Genomic DNA, 10,651 nt, shown 5'->3' with positions numbered 1-10,651 from the left:
CGGAAGCCACACGTAGAAGATGGTGGAGTTAGGAGACAGGGTGACTTAGGCACTTGATGGTTCTGTGACAGGCACAGTGCCTGCTGAGTTTCACATGAGAGGGAAACTGCTAGTTCTGAGTCTGTAAAACAACCAAACGAGCACTGGGATGTTTCTCAACCACAGGGCAGGGTTGCAGTGGCTCCGTTACCACTAAAACCCACGCTCTTCCCTTCCTCTGGCCTAAGGTCATTCCTGGGGTTACACTGTCCTCTCGGCATCTCAGTGTGGCTTCATGATGGGTTCTCACCAATGGGATGGGAGTACAGGTGACACAGGCCACTTCCAGGCCCAGGCTTTTAGAAGCTTCACTGTCTCCCCTCTTGCTGGCTGGACATGGACAGTAACAAAGGAAACAGCAAAGCCAGAGAAGCTTGGGTCCCCCGTTGACCCTGTGTTAACCCATTCTCCCACCAGGTGCCCGTCTGAAGTAGAGAGCAGCGTCTGATCTGCATACCCATGGCCATAGCAGCTTTGTCCACAGTAACTGAGAGATGGGAGCCACCTGAGTGTCCATGGACAGATGAATGCATAGACAAAATGGGATATTGTTTGGCCTTAGAAAGGAAAGGAACTCTGACATGTGCAACAGCACAGAGGAGCCTTGCAGACATTAAGTGACCTGAGCTAGTCAGAAAAGAAACTGTGTGACTCTGCTCCAGGAAGTACTGAGAGTGGAGAAACTCGGAGATAGGCAGACCTGTGATCACCAGAGGGCCGGTGGGAGGAATGGAGAGGTGTTGGTTAGGGTGCCTCATTTCACTTTTGGTGACGCTGGAAGCACAAAAGGAAAATAATTAAACTGAACTATACAACTAAAGATGGCTAAGCTATGTGCATTTACCACAAATGAAAATGTTTTTAAAATATGAATAGAAACAACTTCTAATGGAGAGATACTTTTCCTGCAGCTGCCCTCCCTGATGCAGACTTTCAGGTGTATGCCTAACTGCCAGCCCCACCCCCACCCCCAAACGTCATTGTCCTCTAGATGCAGTGATTTGAAGCAGAGACGCTGAGTGTGATGGAGTGCTGGGTTTGCATACAGAGAGAGCAGCAGAGCTCTCACTGCCTCCCGTGATCCACACCAGCCAGCCAGGGGCCTTCTCCTCTGTGGCCCCGCAAGTCTGCACTCCTAGGCAGACACTGGGACAGGGAGGCTCTGGAGCCAACGGTGACCTGTCCCCCACCATGCAGAGGAGGCCACAGCAGAAAATGAGGCTGGGCATGTAGGTGAGGGGTGAGAGGGCATGACCCGTGGCTCAGCCATCCTAGCCAGAAGGCCCTGGTGCCCCAGTTCCACCAGCCGTGCTGAAGCTTACGCTCGCCTTTCCTCAGACGTCTCTCCAGAGTCCCCAGGAGGTCCCCAGGAGGTCCCCAGGAAGGCCTCTGCTAACTTCATGTGGGTCTCTGCCACTGGTAACTGAAGAGCCCAGTCTCCAGGCACTGCACTCGGGGGCCTGGCTCTTGCTGAGCAGTAAAGCCCCAGTGGCCAGTTCTCTGAGGCGCGGAGCATGCCTCCAGGGCTGCTGCCAGCCCCATGTGAATGTCGTCCCACACCACCCCACCCGTCAGGAGCAGCTGCAGTTGGCAGATCGGAGGCGGAGGGTCTGCAGCTGTTGAAGTCCCGTTGCTGTGAAGCCCTGTACTCAGAGAAGTGCACAGCCACCCTCTGCAGATCTCCCCGTTGTTAAGTCAGCAAGCACCTCCTGAGTTTTCTCCCTGGCCAGCGACTTCCCTTCTGAGCTACCTGGTCTACTCCCCAAAGTGGGGGCCTCCGCTGCACACTGGCAACTGTGCTGTGCACAGTGCAGTTTCCCAGGCTTCTCCCCACACCACAGAATCCGAATCTGCATTCTAACCTTCACCCTCAGGACTCCTCCTCACACAGAAGTGTGAGGAAGGCTGGCCCTAGTCAACCAAGGATGCCCTCTTTAATCTGAATTCCAGGCAACTATGGTTTTCTAGTATAGACATGTCCCAAACTGGTCCCCAAAAGAAGTGCTTCTCATTTATTTGAAACAGTGTAACTGGATGTCCTACCTTTCATTGAGCCCAGCAGCCCCAGATTGTGACAGCACCTCCCCACCCATTTCCCTAGATCCCACACCTCTTCTGGGCATCCCCAGGCTGGGCATCAGGAGTGTAGAAAAGAGGGAGATGATTCCATCCCTGGCTGTATGGAAATGGAAGCAACACCTGCTACACAGCTGAGCACAATCCCATCTCACGGTTCCCCTCTCTGGGTAGCATGTCACCCAATTTGTGCCCATAACAGAGAAGTGTTTTGAGTGGGGTTCTGTGGCATAAAGTTGCCTCCTGCATGGCAGGATACAGGACATGATACTTGGCAGAGCAACATTCATTCTGCCACCATGAGGATAACCACCTGAAGACAGAGCCCACACCACAGGAAACAGAGTCCAGGAAAGACAGGCCTGTGATGGCAGTTTGTTGTGTCTGGATCAAATCAACTCCTGAAGCTATCCCTATCTTGGGGCTGATAAATCCTCCTTCAGTTTGAGCACGTTGGATTTGAGTTTTCTGTCAATTACAGAGGGGCACATCCCACCTAACACAGACAGAAAGCATTGAGAAACCAGCCTCTACTTCAGAGCAAAGCCTGTCCAAGGAAGGGGGCGTGACCCTTGTCCTGGGAAAAACCCACAGAGCACTCCTAGGCACATACCCGCCCTGCTGAGTTGTTTGTCTGTAAATAACAGGAGAGATCTGCTGTGCCAGGTGTCCCTGACTCAGTCAGGCTAGGTGAGGACCCATAGCAACCCCCCTAGCAACCACCAATCAGATTGAGACAGGGAGAATACCTGGGATGCCAGATGACCCCCCAGTAGTTTATGGTAGTTGATAACATGTTGGGAAACCATGTAGTTTAGCACGTACTCCCCTCATGGCCTAAACCAATCAGTTCAAAGGAACCCCACTCTTGTACTAACCAATCACCCTACTCAACTTGTTCCCGCCAGTGAATGTGCTAATCAATGTTAAGAGTTGTTGTCTGACTTCCCCGCAGTGTGAAATGATTCGCTGTGTGATGCTGTGACACATAGAGTATCCCCCAAAACCTTTAAATCTCACTGAACAAAGGATCAGGACTCACTCCCTGGGACCGCTGCGTCGGGAACAGTTGTGAGTCCAGGCTCGAGCTTGCAATAAAGACTCTTGTTGCTTGCATTGGATTCGGCTCCTGGAGGTCTATTGGGGTCCCACGAATCTGGCATGACACCATCACCATTGCCCTTGCTCCCTGCAGGTGGGAGCAGTGATGGAGACAGGAGCCTGAGGGCCCAGAGCCGCTGGCCACCTTCTCATCGAGTCCTGCCTGACATCAGAGGCCAAGCAGCAACAGTTCTGTGGGCTTCACCTGGTCCCTAGAAGCTCTGTGCTGACAGACACCTAGGACTTTCCAGCATGAGAGTATTTCCAACCCCTCAGTGTTGGGTAAGGGAGGTGGGGGCGCAGGTGGCAGAGGGAGACTTATTCAAGACCCAAAGAAGCTGAGTGAGTGGTGGGTTGGGGTCTGAATGCAGCTGGTCGAGCCCCTGCTCTGACCCTGTCCAGCCCTTACCTCCTCCACATCCTCTTCCCCATATCTGCCTCAAAATAGATTCCTAACACTTCTATAGCTCAGCCCCCTGCAGCATCCCCATTGCCCTGGGCTGAAGCCAAGGCTGCACCTGAGCCTACAGGACCCCTCGTGTCTTAGAACCTCACCCTACACCCACACGCTCACCTGCACTGGAGGCCATACAAGGTGACAGCCATGGAGAACTGGGCATGCCCCTGAGGTGCCACCAACTCTCCACTGCTGGCACCTGCTCCAGCTGCTCCCCAGCACGATGCCCTCTCCCTTCCCCAGGTCGTTCCCACACATCCTTCCTGATTTGTCAAGGTGTGGACCACCTACTTGCACCCACTCCTTCAACACGATCCCATCCCTCCTGCTGTATCCTGCAGCAAGCAGAGCAGAGCCGAGGCTCAGCCCGGGGCCATCTGGATTGGAGAGGGTCAGGCCCAGCTTCCTTTCAGCGCCTGTGGCTCTATTAGAATCACGCGATCCAGGGGTTGGTCGCCCTATGCAGTCTTCACAAACCTGAAGGATTCCAAGCTCCTACCCAGGAATTCAGTCATCAACCACAAAGACTATAGACACAGGGCCCAGGTCAGAGGAGACAGAAATGCAGGTCCAACAGGTTCAAAGTAAAAAGGGGGTGGGGCAGGGAGACTTCAGTTAGGTGGCCAAAAACAGAAACCACCACCAAAAAATCCCTGAACCTGAATGTCTTCAGTGTCACCAGGGCCTGGTCTTGCACCTCTTCAGGCTCTGCTTGCCAGCTTTGCTTTTGCTCTGGGGACCCTTACAGTGGAAGGACAGCCTCCAGCGGTGGCCAGCCTCTGCTCACCCAGGCAGAAGTCAGCAGGTGAAGCTGGCACCTGATCCCATCTCAGTGCCCCAGCAGATGCCCCTCCTGTCCAACTGGCTCTGATTGGGCCACCTAAGCAAAGCACAGAGGGTGGGGTAGACAGTGCTCTGATTGGCAGATCTGGAGTCTCGTGTTCACTCCTGGAATTAGTGATGGACCCCAGGGAAGGAAAGGTGGGGAAGAGGTGACCGGTGTCTCTCTCCCTGGGAAGACGAGGGAGAGGAAGCTGAGCCAGACCACCCCAGGGCTAGGGGCAAGCAGGGACAGGGTGCTGCCTTTCCTCCTGCGACCCTCATTGATCTCAGACAGAGCAGCCTGGTGCCCAGCGGTTCCATCCTTCATCTCACAAAACTCCACAGGGGTCTCCGAGGCAGGTGCCAGTATGGAAGACAGGCGCAGATGTGTCTGTGTGCTCTTTAAAAGGATATGCAAAGGCATGGTATGCAACTCTTAGGAATGAAATGCATCCGTAACTACGTCTGTTAAGTGAGGTGTAGTTGGCTATCCACTGCACTTCCTGCTCCCCAAAACCCTGACACCCAGGAGAAAAGACTGAACAAAGCAGAACAAGACATCCACGGACCTCTTAACCACCGAGCTCCTGTCCTTTAATAAGAAAAGGGTATTCTGACCCTCCAGGCACGGTTCATTTCAAGTGAAACCTACCCTGGCGTCACAAACTGTCAAAGCAGAGATGTGAATGAGCGGACCCTGGAAGATGCCCGTGGTCCTCCTCAGGCAGGGCCTTGTTCGCAGAGCTAGAAGGAGGTTCTGTAAATTCCCAGTGTTCTGAGAAACACGTGCCTCCCTGCCCTTCTCGCAGCTGCAGGAGCTTACCTGGGGTGGTTTTTCCTGACATGATCACAGGACATCAAGTGTTCCAGATCTGATCTCACATCCCTGCCACCTGCTGCTTGAAGAGGGGGAGATGGCGCCAGCCTTGAAGTTCAGGTGGCAACTTTGTGTAGGGCTGCAGCATGCGCGGCCCTGGAGCCTCACCAGGCCACTGTGAACCTGAGGCAGCCCCCGAGGCCCCATGCCCAGCTAACTGGTACTGGAGAAAGCGGCCTGACGTGGCCCGTCTCAGTTTCACAAGACAGTTGTTTTGCGTTTTGGTTGGGATTCTCTTGATAAACAAAACTGGGAAACAATTTTCAAAAACAGTGTGTGATCCTGATTAGCATGGAGTCCATGCTAGCGAATCTGCCTACTCTCTCAAATGTGTCCACACAGGAAGAGCACAGCACGCCCACAGCCCAGGCTGCAGGAGACCTCTGCCTCCCCTGAGCGCCAGGAAGCTGTGATGAGCCTGGGCGAGAAGCCAGCTAGGGGCAGATGGCTCTGAGGTGGGTTATGGTGCCATTGGCCTCAAGTTCAATGTTCATGAGTCAACAACACACATCATATAAGGCATCTTTAAACAGGAACACACCAAACAAGGCTATGTATCGATCAGCTGATGAACACATGGTTGGAGGCTCCCCAGAACTGCCCCTAGTTGGGCAGCATGTAGATGTGAGCAGGAGCCAGCGGGTTAGGCAAACACACTGCGCAGAACAAGTCAGTGGCACCCAGTTAGCTACCTCGAGACCCTGCCTGGGCTCGGCTCTGTCAAGGAGGGAGATGGATCAACCCAGGGGAGGACAAGGTTGTGTTTGTTCAGAAGGGCCTAATTGCTGAGACATCTTAAACAAGACCTGCACCAACCACACCAGCCAAAGAGTCCCAGACCTGGGAAAGCAGCGTGATTCAGGTCTCAGCGCACTGACCATAAATTCCATAAAACTAGTTCCAATTAGGACCTGTTGTTGCTGGGCCTAGGACGGCAGGCCCTACCTTAGGTAGCTAGCACCGCTCCAGGATAGCAGTTGGGTACAGCTCTCCCCCCTTGCTCCAGGATAGCAGTTGGGTACAGCTCTTCCCCCTCCCCCCCTTGAGTAAAAGGCAGAGTGAGATCTAGGAAGTGACATGATTCACTGTCCATCAGGAGCTAGGAGTGGTACTGGGCCAGGGTTCTCCCAAAACTTCCCCTCCTACTCAATAAAACTGAGCTCACAAAGAAGACAGTCCTGGGTCTCCTCTTGGAAATAACCCCATTCTCCCTTTGGTGCCTTCTTTTTTAATAAACTTTGCTACACTTTCACCAGGTGTTGTGTCTTGTTGGAAACCCTCTCTCAGGAGCCCAGGACACAGCACTAGCCCCTGCCTCGTGGGCAGCCACTGTCAGTGGCAGTATTCCTTTGTGGTGAACGCATGGAACCTAACTCCTGCAGCAACTCAACACACTCAGGCTTGTTTTGTTCTGCGTTTAACAGAATGTAGGCAATAATTGCAACTGTGAATGTATGCCCGACTCCTAGGAAACTCAAAACACGAGCCAGTGTTGATTTGTAGGACTTCCCAGACTCCCCAGCACAGTGGTGCACAGGGCCTCTGTGCTAGGCAGGCCACCGGGCAGCTTTCCTGCTGATAGCCTTGCCTCTGGCAAGGGTCAAGACGCAACTCTGGGTAACACGCCCCTGGCCTTCTCACCCTCATAAGGGTGGCCAGTGGAAGTGGGCAGCCACTGAACCCAGAGCTGGGACCAGGGGAGCATTCAACACACACCAGCACACACCAAACTCACCCCCAGATCCCTGACTAGCAGACAGGAGGTCCAGCAAACAGTTTTAACTCCCAGCCTCTCCGGAGAAGAGATGGGTGGGAGTGGGGTGGAAGCCAGAGATCCTCCTCCCAGGAACCACACTGCCCTGGCTCGACATTGCCAGGTGGCTGGGCAGGCTCCTGGGTTCTTCCCTGCCTTGGCAGTGAGGGTATGGGGTCCTGCCTGTAGCCTGCCGTCCCGGAGGAGAGTATTCCTGCCACCAGGGCTGGGATGGGCAGACACTTGGGTCTCGGCCTCCCTCGGCCTCTCCTCTGCCTCCCTCGGCCTCTCCTCTGCCACTTGGGGAACCACACTCGCCCGCAAGCCTCTCATCCTCAAGGCGGAATGTGCTGGTGTCTGAGGTGCCGTCTCCCACAGGTGAGCAGGTGAGCGTGCGGGCAGAGATAATGGGCAGCGTGTTCCCATCATTAAGCAATTCATTTATTAATTTAATTATCCATTCTCAAACATTTCCTGGGGCCCAGGGATCCCAAAATGATTCACACTCCAAGTCAGTCCCTGGAGGCCCCGCCATGGGGCACAGAGCTGCATGGACGGGTGCTGTTCACTTAGGCTTCTCCTTCCTGGGCTCTCCGCGGCTCGCTTACTCACCCATCATCCATCTGTCCAATAACAACCTGAGCCTCCTGGCGCCAGAGGCTGCAGACCCAGCAATGAACTGAACCCCATCCTTGCCCTGGAGGACCTTGTGGCTTCAAAGCACCATACAGACAGAAAACGTTAATTATTGTTTTGAGTAATAATTACAGGCATGCTACAAAGGAACCAGGCTGCTTTAGGGGGGTAGGAGCTAAATTTGCTGCCAAAGGAATTCTCACCCCGGGGGCTGGGAAGCCGGGTGAGACCCGCTTCCCTCATTGCACACAGGTGCCAAGCTGAAGCAAGGCCTGGGCAGGCGACAGCTGGTCTTTGCTGCATGAAGCATGGGGTGGGTGTCCTTGGGGAGGCTCAGTGGAGAACTTTGTGCAGGCGTACTGAGGTGGGGGTGGTCTGGCAAGACTTCCAGAAGCAGGAGACATCTGAAATGGTCACTGCGGGATGCAGGATGTACAAGGGAGGAAGGAAGTCCACTGAGTCATGGCTCCCTCCTGCTCCCTGCCAGTGTCTATGGTGCACTCAGGGTACATCACAAGTGATATGAGATAAGGACCATCTGCCCAGGTAAATGAGATCAGGCCCTCCTATCCAGGAACCTGAACTAAGGACACCTGGCCTGAACGTGGAGTTCAGACACTGCACAGACATGCACAGGAGCAGGGCCCAGGGCAGACTCCCCTGCTGATCAAGAACCCCAAGACCAACTTCAGGGCATCACATGGTGTGCAGGGTGCAACCCCAAGAAGCCTGCCCCAGATATGTGACTGGCTGACACTTCCAGTTCCAAGGAGAGATAAGCCCAGTGTGGCTTGAGGTGACTTGCTTGGTGTCAAGAGGAGGGGATGGAGGAGCTCCAGCCTCGGCTGGTCGATCTAGCTGTTTACCGCATCATGAAGGACCCAGCTCTTCCTTCTCCCCTCCTGCCTGTCCTAGTTGGGAGCTCCAACCATCATCCTCACGACACCCAGACAGTTGCCAGAGTTTAAAGCATCACCCACACACAGGATGAGGTCACAGGACAGCTGTTTCCTCCTCTCGCCTCTTGAGAGCTGGGAAAACCATTCTGCAAGTTCCCCCACCGCTGGGGTGGGGGCAAAACAGCCCCCACATCTCTCCAGTCAGACACCTGGGCCTCCACCAATAACGGTCAAGGAGGGGAAGGTCCTGATTGGCTTAGGCCAGTAAAGACCCGGCCCTTACTAACCCCCACCCCAACTCTGAGCAGTCCTGTATCGCCATCTCCATGGAGCACTGGTGAGTGGCCCAGGTCTCACATTTGGGGGGTGTTAGGTGGAGTTTCAAGCCCAGCTCTCACATGTTCCTCCCATGTATGCCCTCAACTTGGGGGGAGCACAGATTCCGTTTGCCTCTTCCACCCCTTGTCCTCCAAGCCTGCACAGTGTCTCACAGAAGGTGCCCAATCCATGTGAACTGAATGAAGGGGAGACAACATTTTGTGGTGGAATTGGCTGGTTTTGCCACATTCAGGGGGTGGGGAGTGGGCGTTCAACTGCTCTGGCTTGGGTACAGAACTTTAGTGTAGATAAAGCAAGAATCGAAGGTGTTTTTAGGATCTTTGCTCCACCTGGAAGTCCTAGGTACTCTGCACAAGAACACGACCAAGTAAGTGGTACTTCCTCTAGCCTGCAGGTAGGACATAAGGGGCCCACCAGCATGCACCAGAACCCCAACCCCCAGGCTCCTGAAAACAAGCCACCAGGCCCACCAGCAGCTTCTGATTCAGTAAACCAGAGGTAGGGGCCAAAAATTTGCGTCCCAGGTGTTGCTGTGCAGCTGGCTTGGGGACTGGACTTGGAGAACCTGTGTTAGAGGAACACAAAGTGGCCAGTGTGCTGACGCACAGTGCACAGTGAGGAGGAGGGAAGGGGTGCTGGGCTGAAGGCCTCTGTGAACCAAGGACCCGACCCACACACACCCGGCCAGGCTGGAGGTGGTGGCTGAACCATCCCTCCCAATCCACTTGCCAAGCCTGTGCCCTGTGCCCTGGCTCAGGCCTGCAGCTTCTGAGGAGTGCCTGACCCTGTGTGGACAGAGGACGCTGGATCTGAGGGCTCAGATCACGTGGATCACTGTGCATACCAGGGTCAAAGGTGCACCCTGAAGGGCTGCAAACACGGCAGAGCCCCACTTCCCATAGGAGTGGAAACAAAAAACTAAAACAGAGCAACAAAATGTTATATGTCTATATGATGGAATGCTATTTAGTCTTGAAAAGGAAGGAAATCCTGACACATGCTACATAAACTAACCTGGAGGACACTGTGCTCAGTGAAATAAGCCAGCCACAAAAGTACCAAAAGTTCATAATTTCACTTATATAAGGTACCTAGAATAGTCAGATCCACAGAGACAGAGTAGGATGGTGGGGCTTAAGCAAGTGCTCAGCAGTAGACCACTTGCCTAGGCATACATGAGTTCCTGAATTCCAACCTCAACACAAACAATATGATGATGATGATGTTAGGGGCTGGGGGTGTACTCAGTAGCAGAGCACTTACCTCCCATGTGTGAGGCCCTGGGCTCAATTCCCAGTCCAACAATAACAAAAATGGATGGTGGGTGCCAGAGGCTGGGGAGAGTGAATAGAAAGCTATTGTTTAATGGATGCAGATTCAATTTTGCAAAATAAAGAAGTTCTGGAGGTGGATGGTTTTGTATAACAATCTAAATGTACTTAAATGCCACCAAAAGGTACAATAAAAAAATGGGTCAATAAAGCAAGTTTCATGCTATGTAAATTTTACCATTAAGAAAAAAGAAAAAAAAAATCCCTCTGGCTGTGATCTGCAGAAGGAACTGGGTGCAGGAGGCCAGAGAGCAAGCAGGTCAATGTTCAGAGGGGGCAAAGCAACTTGGACCAGGTTAGCAGTGGACGGGAGAGCTGTGG

Source organism: Marmota monax, unplaced genomic scaffold, assembly GCF_021218885.2.
Source record: "Marmota monax isolate L192 unplaced genomic scaffold, Marmota_monax_Labrador192_F-V1.1 WCK01_AAM20220418_F8-fsc00215, whole genome shotgun sequence".
In the NCBI taxonomy this organism is placed as follows: Eukaryota; Metazoa; Chordata; class Mammalia; order Rodentia; family Sciuridae; genus Marmota; species Marmota monax.
Note: the sequence above shows the minus strand (reverse complement) of the source record.